The sequence below is a fragment of the Toxotes jaculatrix genome, chromosome 7, assembly GCF_017976425.1.
Source record: "Toxotes jaculatrix isolate fToxJac2 chromosome 7, fToxJac2.pri, whole genome shotgun sequence".
Lineage (NCBI taxonomy): Eukaryota > Metazoa > Chordata > Actinopteri > Toxotidae > Toxotes > Toxotes jaculatrix.
The window spans coordinates 3,709,523-3,721,817 of NC_054400.1; the positions used below are offsets into that span (position 1 = coordinate 3,709,523).

The following is a 12,295-nucleotide window of genomic DNA, read 5'->3' on the forward strand; positions in this document are numbered from 1 at the left end:
TTTTTTTTTTGTTTTTTAGACGCACTTCAGAGACGTACCTCCTGCTGTCAATCAGTGGTCTTTTTCCCCAAAGCACAGTCATCTCTTACTTCCTCTACCGTGTCAGACAAACCACTGAAACAATGGGGGAATAATGAGAGTGGAGCGGTGCACTCTCACCCCCTGCCTCCCTCTGCTTTCACGAGTCTCACTTCAACAGAAGAAGCTCAGTGGAAACAGACATAAACCGTGCCGAAACTGTGAAGGAGGTGAATTTGTGGGCCCCATACAGAGTAAGAACTAGGTCATTTTGCCTTGTCTGATCGCTTTGCACATTACCTTGTAAACAGAAGATGAAAAAGACTACCACCCAAGCATTAGTCATCTCCTTAAGCTGCTGTGTAGTGCATTTTCTCTCCAACTGCATAAACGTGTCTACAAATTATGTCGCAGAGGCAATTAAACTCAGATTTTGTTGTGTCAGAAAGTCTTTGTGAGCTTGTGTGTTTGATGGGGTTGAGTAAGTCACTACAATAGCGTTCCTCTGTTCCTGCTGCACACGTGGACTGTACTACGAGGCAGCTCAGTGAACAAAACAATCCCCTCACAGACTTTGTCATGGTGTATTTATGTGAATAATCTGGTTGTTACCTATTAACACTTGGATGGAAGATCTATTTGCCAAAGTTGCTGAATAGGAGGAACCAACAGGGTCAAAATCAGAAGTGATACAATTAGCATGGACTATATTTTAACATATACTAAAAAAAAATGCTTATATATATCTTTTAGAGTAAGTTGCATGTGCTCCTGTGGGCTTGACCTTTTAGCTAGCAATGAGCAAATTAGCTTCAAATGGTCAACCCTGTTACTGTCAACATGTGAGTAACAGGGATTGACGTAGATCAGTGTTTACCCCAGGTTCGCTGCCTCAGCCTTATAAAATTAAAACATTCTTAAAGGTCGTCTCTGTGTGTATTATTAAACAAACATCCATATCATTAAGTGAAAGCAGCAAAGGAGCTAGAAGAGAGAAAGAAAAGAGCTTCAGCAACACTTTGGTTTTGATGGTACAGTTTGTTTCCCATGCATCCTGGTTGTATTTAATGTAATGCAATGATATTAGTGTGCTTATTACTTTATTTACATAGTCTTATCCTTATTGTGCTGATTAACCCATATTTCGTTTTGTGATGTGTTTTAAATTGTCCTCTTAAAATGACATATTCATTAAAATGTCTCAAGTAGTTTTAATTCTGTTACCAAGATGTCAACCCTGTCACTGTCTTTATTTTGATCAAAATGTGAGAAGTAACAATTCAAATGACATTTCAACCTTTGCCTGCCAGAGAGAGAGATATTCTGAAAACACTTTCAGTGAAAAGAGGGACCAAAGTTCTCCTCATACATGTACACTCCAATATTATGGAATGATCCAACACCCTTGGCAGAGGAAGAGAAAAGAAAACCATGAAAGAGTGTGCACAGAGTGTTCTGTTCGTGTGGTGGAGGTGGCTGGAAACACCAGGATACATAATGACTGTTTTAAACTAAAGAAAAAAGTCCACGTTCAGAACATCATGACTCAAGAAAGACAGACGTGATCCCAGTTCACTTCAGTGTTCTATGTCCTTGCTCATCATCTCTGTGTCTGCATTAGTGCCAAGATGGTTGAGTGTATTGTTCCTGTCAGTATGAATCCAGTGAGGACCTCTAAATGGATTTCTAAAGTTTTAAAAGTTTTCCAGTATTGAACACAGAAGACATTAACTTGCCAGTATCAAGTGGAAGCAAAACAATATGCGCCCAAAGTATGAAGCAGCAGGCTACACAAAGCTGACAAATTATGAAATCAAGAAGTGTTTTTACTTAACTTGTGATAAATGTGTTGATGCTACACGTACATGTTACATAAACAAAACTCGTACATATGTAACAAAAATAAAAACAACCTGGGGACGATAGAAGTATTAAATCAAAATTCAAAACAATGATTCACACTAACAGACACTAAAAGTCATGTAACTTAACCAAACAACTAGCTAATAAGCACCGAGTCTTCTGTCCGACTCCGGTGAGCCCCAAAGCTCTCAGTCGGTCTTTGGAGTTCTTCGGTGTTGTCGGGCTGCAGTTTGCCGTGTACACAAAGTGTAGAGGGCAGCGAGTCGGCTATGGACCGAAGCTTAGTCGAGTATATGTGTTTATAATAATGAGTGGTCTTAGCAGCGAGCACACACAGCTACGGTAAGCCGCGAGGGGAAATGTCAGTCAGTCACTACATGCACTGTTTAAAGCTAAACTTTATCACACAGCCCTGCCTGAGTTTGTGACACTATTTACCACTGTAATCCTTTCAGTGAGAAGGCTGGCAGTTAGTTCGGTAACACAGAGAAGCTGAGTAGGCGGGAAAAGGTGAAAGCTTTTGTCAGTGTCATACTTGTGTGGGAATACAGTTATTTCCAGGAGGGAGTTCATACCTGTGCAAAACTGATCAGTGACTCTGTGATACTGTCCGCGGTGTGACCTTGGGCGTCCTTATTTTTCCCCTGACCACGGTGACTTCCCACACAGTTAACCTTTGAGAAACAACCACCTGCCCACTGTTCTCCCCAAACGGCATGTTTACCAAAAACAAGGAACATTTTTACATATAACCAGCCCAGGGCAGTGTATTTAGACCAATGTTCATGCATACATTAATAATGTCCAAGAAACAAGGACATTATTCGTTCCTTAACTGGGAGACAGCGCAAATACAAAACAAGGCTCCCGTCATGAAAGGCTAAAACAAGTAAAGGCCACAGCTTTAATACATAAACATACCACGTAATCACATGCACACGACAGGAAATGCAGGCTAATGTGAGGAAAAGGGCAGGAGAGACTGCCAGCAACCTTAGCGACTATAGTTTGTATTTAATCTTTTAATTAACTGCTTTACCACTACAGAGTATAGAGTAGTTCAGTTTCAGCTCAGTGTCACTGTAGGTTAACCAAGCTGGTTTTATTTTAGTTTTAGGTTTTTAAAGTGCTCGGTTGAGCTTATTTCTTATTTCTATACAATCCCACAGAACCTTCTTTCACTGCTCAGCTTTGTTCAGACTGTTTCAGCGAGGTGTTGATGCAACATTTGAAAATTGTTATGCTGTTGGTGTTTTGATAGTGGATTGCATTATATTGCAGTTATGAAGAGTCTTTATTTTTGTAGATTTCACTACAGAGAGTTAGAACAATCTGATCCTAAAGTACATAGAACACTGTCAGACAGCTTGGAATAAGATGATTTCAACAACTTTAGAGCCAAGAGGCGAGAATTGCATATAAAAGTGTTAAAGAAATTAAACTGACTAGTGTAACCATAATAATGTTAATACAGATAATTAAAATAATTATTATTTATAAGGCTGCTGCAGACAAGGGGTAATATGATTTTCCTGTGAAAGACCTTTGGTCTGTTATGTTATTTGGCTTGAATGTCGCTAATCATAAAGGAAAAGGGAAAATATTTTATGACCCACCTCCTGGAGCATTTATGTCTCCTATGACTCACCTGACACCTGTGGTTACGAAGGAGGACTTCACCCAACTCCGTGTTTGGAAACTGACATCTAACACATGGACTGCTCGGAGGTGGTGGCGTAGGATGAGGAAAAGCAGAAAGATGAAGTCAAGAACATGGCAACACTTGAGCAGATGAAACATGATCAGACTCAGGTGAGTGGTTGATCTGCGGTGGCTGTAATCAATATCAATAACACAAATTAATTGCATGGGAAAGGGGCCGCTCACAGCGACAAACCCACAAAAAAAAAAAAAAAAATCACCTGGATCTGTGGCCTCCGCTCAGTCGCACAGATCTTCTGTTTTTCTGTTTCGGTTCGGTTCACTCGGTCCACTCTCATGCTATTATTTATGACAGTGCTCACCTAAAAAAGAAAAAAGAAAGAAAGAAAAAGAAAAAAAGACAACGTTAACAACTAGCCGATGAACATGGTGGAGCATTTAGCAGCAAAAGAGTATTATATTCATATAAATGAATGACGGTACTGCTTTGACGGGCAACTGTCAGCTAGCATGTTAGCCACAACAACTTTACAAAGAGTCCTGAGCAGCCCAAGAGATTTTAGACTTTGTAAATCCAGTAATATATGTACACAACCAAGCATCATTGAAAGCCACTTGAGCCGATTCACACTTGTGTTTCAGTGGCAGTGCTATAGGATATGAAATAAATGCAAAGTGGGTGCGAATAAATGCAAATTTGTTCAAGACGCTGCCAAAATGAGGCAAAGGCACATCTGTGAGAGCTGAAAATGGAAGTGAAAAATTTGCAGAGCTTTATGAACCTGCTTCATAAACATACAGATCCGAGAGGAAAAAGGCGAGAGACTGGAGGGAAATAACAGAAAGAAGTGGAGTTTCTGAGATCAGTCAAAGGCTGAGATAATACACAGACACACACTACACACCATACCATACACACAGTCAGTGCATATATCCCAAGCCAGCTTTCAACTAATGCCTGTGCAGCTGATAGAGACTAGGCAAATGAGTCAGCGGTCAAACTGACACAAATAACCAGGCGAGTCCACTTTGCTTCAGAACTTAAGAATAACTTTTTTTTCTTTTCTTTTCTTTTTAAATTAAAAAAAAAAAACTCAGAAAACTGGCTTTAAAATAATCATAGGCAGAACATAAACAGATGGTTGATATGGTAATTGGAGACCGGATCAACTGGAGAGCGGCAGAAACAACAGCCAAACAAAGGAAACCAGACGTGACTTTGTTTCACAAAGTCTGTTCATTTCTTGGTCGGGCTATAGCCCCATCTAGCACCACCCTATCTCCATCTGTGTAGGGGATGATATGTCAGTGCTGTGTTTACAGCCTTCTTCTGCTGCCCCCAAGTAGCCCATAGTATTTCCTCCATGCTCCACCTCAACTTCTTCAGCAGATGCACGCATTTCCATGACTGTAAATAAAATGAGCATGATGTCCGCCGGTTCATATCCTGAAGAAAGAGCAGCATGGATAGTGGTGGAAAAAATAAAAGGCACCACCTAACTTCCCTCTAAATGAATAATCTGCATGGATGAATGCATTACTGACACAACAGAACACATCATTCAACCCCATCCTTCAACACCATCCAGCCCCTTCTGGAAACAGCAAATCTGCCAGGAAACAACACACGTCACATCCTCACAAAACTGGGAACAGGCAACAACGAAACCTGTAACACAAAAACCTTTTTAAAAATGCTGCAAAACGGGCAGTGAAAGACATCAATCCATTCAGTCTCATTAAATCCAGTTACCACTGTACAGGTGCTTGGACAACAGTAACTGGATTAATTGAGAATTACAGACAGATGGACTGAGACTGAGCCACATGACCACAGAGGACAAATGGCAGAAACCACAGGCAGGGTCCCCACATCATTGTAAACTGAGTATCTTTCAGGTTTTTTTTTCAGGAATATACAAGCAACACTGTGTGCATGGAATTTCAGGGAAAAAAAATTTTAAATTTAAATTTCACTGATGCCCCTCATATGTGGCTCGTTGGTCTAGGGGTATGATTCTCGCTTAGGGTGCGAGAGGTCCCGGGTTCAAATCCCGGACGAGCCCGTTATTTGGAATTAAACTGGAAAGGTCACTAACAACTTACAGAAAAAAGCAACTGTACACTATGAGACCTATAGAACCATCAGTGCATTTTGTTTTTATTCACCTGTCTCCCCATTATGCTGCTTTGCACTAGACAACACAAGAAAAATCAGGCCTAACCCGACACAGTACAAGACCCAACTCCATGGTTAACACTCGCCTGGACTAAAGCAATGCGCTTCTTGCAGGGCCTCCCTTCACGCACGGCGAAACTCTTACAGTTGGCCCAGAATGCAGCGGCACATCTCGTTTTCAATCAGCTTTAAAGGGCACGTGTCACTCTGCTGCTCATTGACCCCCACCGGTTACCCATGGCTGCCCGAATCGAATTCAAGTCACTCAGTCGAGCTTTCTGCTCACGATTGGCACATGTGCAGCTCACAGCGATAGCAGGCAGCTTGACCATCAAAATTCATTGTAACTTTTGAAACAACAGAACGTCGACTCAAGACGGAGTAAGATTTCTCCTTCCAAGCAGGAGACTGTTGATTAAATTTAGCTCCACGAGTTGGACAGAATAAAATCCTGTCCCTCTACAGCCTCGTTTGGACTGGATTTATTTCCCTAAAAGAGATGGTGTGATTTTAAGATGACCTGCATTGATCTTTTGAATTTAATCCCATCCAGAGCACATATGTGGGCAGTTTTTCACCCCCATCTCAACAATAACTACAGCTGCAATTACCTTCTGTTTTCCTGCCAGCTCACTGGTCCTCCTATAAAACCCTGTCCTCCTCCTGTTTTGTTTTTTTAAACCAGCTTAGTGTGAATTTTTTTTTTCTTCTAATCTGATGGAAGATGGAGATGGAAACATATTAACACCTACATACAGGTCTGCATCTAAACCAATAAGATGACCCAAGAAAAAAAAAAAAAAAAAAAAAGGACCACATAAGCTCATCAACTGCAAATGCACTGTTGTAATGTCAGCTACATGTAGGTACAGGTAACCTCTTTTGGCCAGCCCTGCAGAATGTCCATGTCCATTACAGACCACAACATGTAATTTCACTATGGTTAAAATGCCATTCAGAACAAAAGCAAAGTGAATATTTTATTCCTCACCTCACTCTTTACTGCTAATTGCGCCCTTATGTGCCTTCAGGCTGATTTTTGTAATGAGTCCAGCTGACTGAAACAAGGACCTTATAAAAGGGGTCTTAACTTGAGGGGGAATACATAATATCTTGCTAAAAGGCTGAGGCTTAAGCTAATGGGTCTGAGGCGAAGCCCAGGCATCCTCACCAATAATGAGCCATGTATTGGACATGAAGACAAAGCGCTGAGTATGATAAGGAAAAATGTGGTTTTCCTTTGGGTGTGTTTAGCTTAGATTTGCTGCACAAGCAAGACGGAGGACAGATTTATGCCTAATTGTGTTTTCAAATGCTGGCACTGGGCAGCAGTCACCATTATATTCCAAAGCAATAATTATCCTGTGCAGACTCCTTGTTTGGACCTGACACCTAACACACGATGGACCAGCCTTGGAGGAGCTTGTCTATGCCCCTGATGGCTCTCCTTTTTAGAAGCACTAGCAACAGAGAAAAGGAAGAAAAAAAAAACACAAAACCTGACAACATGGCTCACTGAAGTGGATGATGCATGACGTGATATTCAGGGGGAAAAATAACTGGTTTTCTACAGAAGACAAGAATTATCTTGGGTGTACTTACTCTCTGTGTGCATTTGCCCCACAATAAACACCCCTCTCCCACTTCACTGACATGTGGTTTAAAAAAAAAAAACATCTGTGGTTCAAAAACCATCTGCTGTGACTAACAGCTATACCCCTAGTAAATAACTTGTTAACTGGACTCAACAATGTGGGCTAACGTGTAAATATAAAGAATTAGTGGGAAGCGCATCAGCAAGTCTCTGGGGTTAAATTCTCACATTTTCTCCAGTTTCTCAAGTTGTTCGGGGGTTTGCATTGGCAAGAAGGGAAAATGTGTGCGTTTGAGGAGGAAGAAGAAGAATAAAAGCCCATGCTGAGCCAGAATTGCACACGCACGACGCTTAAAAAACATCCTCTCACTTACAATTATAATAGTAACACTGACATGGAATTATGAATTTCCATCTGTGAGCCTACACAGAAGATTACAGCTTCACACAGATATGGCTCCCACATCTCAAAAACACACGGCTCAGCCTCAGACTGTGCAGAGCCGCTCGCTGCCCTCATCCCTTTATGCTGATGTTGGCACTGGGCAGCAGTCGCCAAACCAGCTTCACAGGAAAGTCCAATATTTGAACTTTTCACTCTTTCTCTAGTGCAGTGTGGATTGGCTGATGGTGGGTCTGGTCTGACCACCAGACAGAGGAAACACAGAGGCTAGACTGTCAGTGTTACACTAATACTCCCTGTGCTGCTGTGGGAAGCATTAGTTTAAAAAGAGGCAAAACAACAGTGTAAAAAAAAAAAAAAACGTTCTCTTTCCATCACCGGTAATCACCACTGCAATCTTCATATCAAGTTATTTTGCCTTACTAGATGTTATGCAGGAGTGAGAGAGATGACAGGAAATGAAAGGAGACAGAAACATCATCTGGCGTCACCGAGCAAAAGGGAAAAATCTCACCTATCTGACAATATTATTATTATATATTATATGTGAAAAAAGTTGTAGTTAATATTTTGAGAAATAGTATTTCATGAATACATTTTAAATATTTTAAAAGTAAAGACGTATTCTTTCAAGAAAAAAACTTGATGTATTTTGAGAATAAAGTCATATTTTCAAAGCAAAAAAAAGATGGCAGTGCTGTGAAAATATTGTTTTTAAATTTAATGTTTTTAAATTTGCCAGCAGGAAATCTGTTTCATTCCTGATTTGCCTTAAAAACAACTAGAGCGTCAGTGTCGTCAGAGTAATAAAAAAAAAATATATATTTCAGTGAACGACATGTTCATCAGTAAATTCTGTGCGGATTTTGAGTTTCTTTCTCCGATTCAGAGCATCTTTGGAGGCATGTCTTTCGCTGAGACGAACCTCAATCAGCTGTGCCAAAGAGCAATAAAGAACCATTTGCTGTGAAATTGCCCATAACAAAATAAAATGCCTTTTGATTTGCATGGTTTATATTTCGCTCTTAAATTATAATCCAACATCAAGAGCATTTTCCTTTAGGGGGCTGTTACACAACAGCAAGTCTTGTATTATCACACTGATTCCCTACTTGGCGCTGCTCCCCACTGACAATCCATTCTGATCACATGATGATTATGTTTCCTCTCATTCTGAATACTAAAGGAAGACGGTACTCCCAACTGTAACACCAGTTCTCAATTTCTTCTGAAAGAAACAACTGATGTATACTTGGCTCTGTTCATGTGTAGTCTTTCGGCCCTCCAGCCTATTCTGGCTTATTCTGGCCCCTACGCTCAGAGAGGATTGCTGTTACACTGTTTTTGCTTGATTAAGAAACATATATATATATATATGGGATCTGGTTCATGTGTCCTCATCACTCCACCAGAAACTACAAACTCCTACTGCTCAGGGAAGAAAAGGAAAAAAAAAAAGTAATTCTGTCCAGCTTCATCCAGAAAAGGAAAACCAAACACTATGACCATGACATGACCACCTGACTGCAATCACCAGGCAAAAACGAGCTGACAACTTTAACACCCTGACCTACCTCCAGGGGCATCTTAGGGGGGGGGGGGGGGGTAGTGGAATAGAGTTAGTGAGAGCCCTTGCTAAAGCCAAACATTGCTTTTGGTTTAGTCCATCCCTGCAGTATGGTTGTCTCTGAACACATTAAAAGCGCTGAGACTGTTGAAGACTACTTCAAGTGAACTTCACAAGACACAAATTCAAGCTAGTCAGACATCCTACAGTCTCATACACCACCCATTCCCATACGTCATGCTTGGTTACATGAATGTGGACATAATTCATGAGGATACCGAGCTGTCACCTCACATCATTTACCTGTGTTACATGTTTTCAGTCCTGTTTTCCTTTCAAAATCTTGCAGTAGAATGTTTCTCCTCACAAACCTTGTTTTTGTTTCCATTTGACATAAAACATTAGGCTGAGTTTTTTTCTTTTCTTACATTTTGCCTGTTTTTCCAGCGTCTTATGCAAAAAAAAAAAAAAAACAAATCAAACAAACAACATGCCCAAGCTTTTCAAATCTTACCTTTGATTTGTGAATAATAAGTCTTATCAAACCTGTCTTTTTTTGTCTGCTGGCTGTCGCTGCAGATGCTGTGAAGATGTCATTCTTCTGATCATTTTGTTTCTTCAAAACAAGTCACTGTTTTGGCGCCCGCTTTAGATCTCATTTTAATGGAGGTCTGGATGCGACTGTGAATTAAATTTTATCTGAGCTATGCCCTTGTGAGAACCGCACAGATGCTTCACGTCCTTTTATTTCTACAGATCCTACAGCGTGAATAAAATTGGCTTTTGGTCTGAAACAATTAAGTCCCTACACCTGAAGGGAAAAGAGACACATGAATACCTTTTGCTGTGTGCGTATCCTGTGTTGTTTGTATGAAGACGCTGAGGTTAGAACAATGACTATTCATAGTACATGCTAACGTGTGAGAACAGCCTTTCAGTGATCCTTGTTGCACCCGTGTTTTGCATTTCATTTTCTGGTGTTTGGTTCACACTCTATCCCAGAGGCTACAGACTGTAGCAGAAGATTATAGATTTATTAAAAACAATTTAAAATTTAAAGCATCTATAATCAATATGGTTGTAAAAATAATGTCATACATCAGGTATTTCCATTTTCCCAATTTTTCCAATTTTCAGAGAAAAATATTTTAAGTTTTATTCCACATATATTTTATGTTTTTTATGCTTAGAGTACCGTTTTACATGCCAAGTACGTGAGCTTGTAAAAGTTTTGTTTTTCGGGTTTTGGGTTCACATCGACCGCAAGGTTGAGTCTAACAGCTCTCGTCAACCCTTTTTTATAAAACTTTTCCAACAAAACAGAAGAGTGAAAACCGTACATGGATAGAGAAATGGATTTGACTGCTTTCCATACAGGAGCGGCGTCCTGCATTTTTATGAAGCCTGTGCTATAATGTGATATTGAGGAGATTTGCTGCTTGTTAGGACTGACGTTGAACTTTGCCTCATCCTGCACGGTTGTCCATCAAATGCTTGTTATGAGAGCTGCTGGGAAACAGAATATGAGATGATCTAAATGCAGAGATAAAAGGGATTTCTGAGTGCAAGTAGAGAGGAGCAGAGATGAGATATACAATAATTCCCTGTGGAGATGATAACACTAAATCTGAACTGTAGAGTCTGTTATTAAAGATGGAGAGTGACTGACATGAGAGAGACGTTTTTTTTTTTCCCAGAGTCTCTGAGAGCGATGCTCATTGACACCAATGAGGAAATGTATTCAGGAAGACAGGTATCATGTCAAATGATACCTGTCCAATGATAGCTGATAACTTTTGATTTGTCATGCACAAACTAGCAATTTAATCATTTTTGTTTACACTCAAAGAATTTCTCTGGTGTGCATGACTGCATGGCCAGTTGCTCCACTTTTCGTTTACTCTTTACGAACACCTTCGGTTGGAGTTGCACACACGCGACTGTGTGATCAAATCCAAAATAGTGAAACAGGGAGAAGTTTTCAGATCATGGAGAATATTCCGTGGCTCCAGAAAGTGTTCACACCCCTTCACTTTTTGCACATTTTATTGTGGTAGATCTAATTTTAGATGGATAAAACTGCCATTTTTGCCCCTTAGTCTACACTCAAAGATCCGTGACGACAAAGTGAAAACGTGTTTTTAGAATCTTTGCCTCCAAATTGTGGTCAGGTGATTCCTCTTTGCTTTAATTTTCCTTGAAGTGCCACAAACTTGACTGGAGTTTTACATACTCTGTTTTGTATATATTACTACTTTGTGAGGCCATAAATTATTGATGAGCCCAGGCTTTGAAAACATACAGCTCCTGAGGAAAAATACTTTATTCTTAAACTGCGAACTGGAAAATTAAAATTCATGTGTTGAATTTCCTGATCCCTATACTCTTGAAAGCAGCGGGTTAAGCAGTCCATTGTATAATTTGCATTTATATCAGTTTTGGTGAGACAGTAGAGTTCATCTGTGAGGAAAAAAAATATTTTTGTATAACGCAGGGGACCTGAAGACCCGAGTAACCTGAAACAGACCTGTTCAGCCAAATTTCTTTCTAACTACTGTGATGGCAACTTAACTATATAACTATTTTACTCTTAAATTCACCTTGGCCAGAGGTAAAAACCATAATGAAGAATCCTGCCTCGTGTTCCACATTAACATTTATGAGTCCAGAGAATTCAGTCCACCTCCTTTGGTGTTGGACCTCCCTTTGAAAATGCATTCTAAATTTATAGAAGAGGCGCTGAACAGAAAGGTTCAAGAGGAGGTGCTTCCTGTGCACAATGTAGATTCATTACTGTAGGATACAGTATGCATAATAAAACACAGAGTATTATCAATGCATTTAAATTAGATCAGGCCTTCTGGATCTAACATTCAGTGCGATTTATCTTACAATCCTGACTGTGAAGTTGCATCTTTTATCCCTTCATGATAAAAGTTAAAAATCTAATTATTTGATATCTAAATTGCAAGATGTGACACTAATAAAACATTTCATGAAGGTTTCTGT

The 12,295-nt window shown here is 40.0% G+C and overlaps 1 non-coding gene across 1 annotated transcript; it reads left to right on the forward strand.

Annotated features, from left to right (window-relative positions):
• Positions 1 to 5,537: 5,537 nt before the first annotated feature.
• Positions 5,538 to 5,609, forward strand: trnap-agg. Its single transcript has one exon. It is a non-coding gene; the product is annotated as a tRNA-Pro (tRNA).
• Positions 5,610 to 12,295: the final 6,686 nt, after the last annotated feature.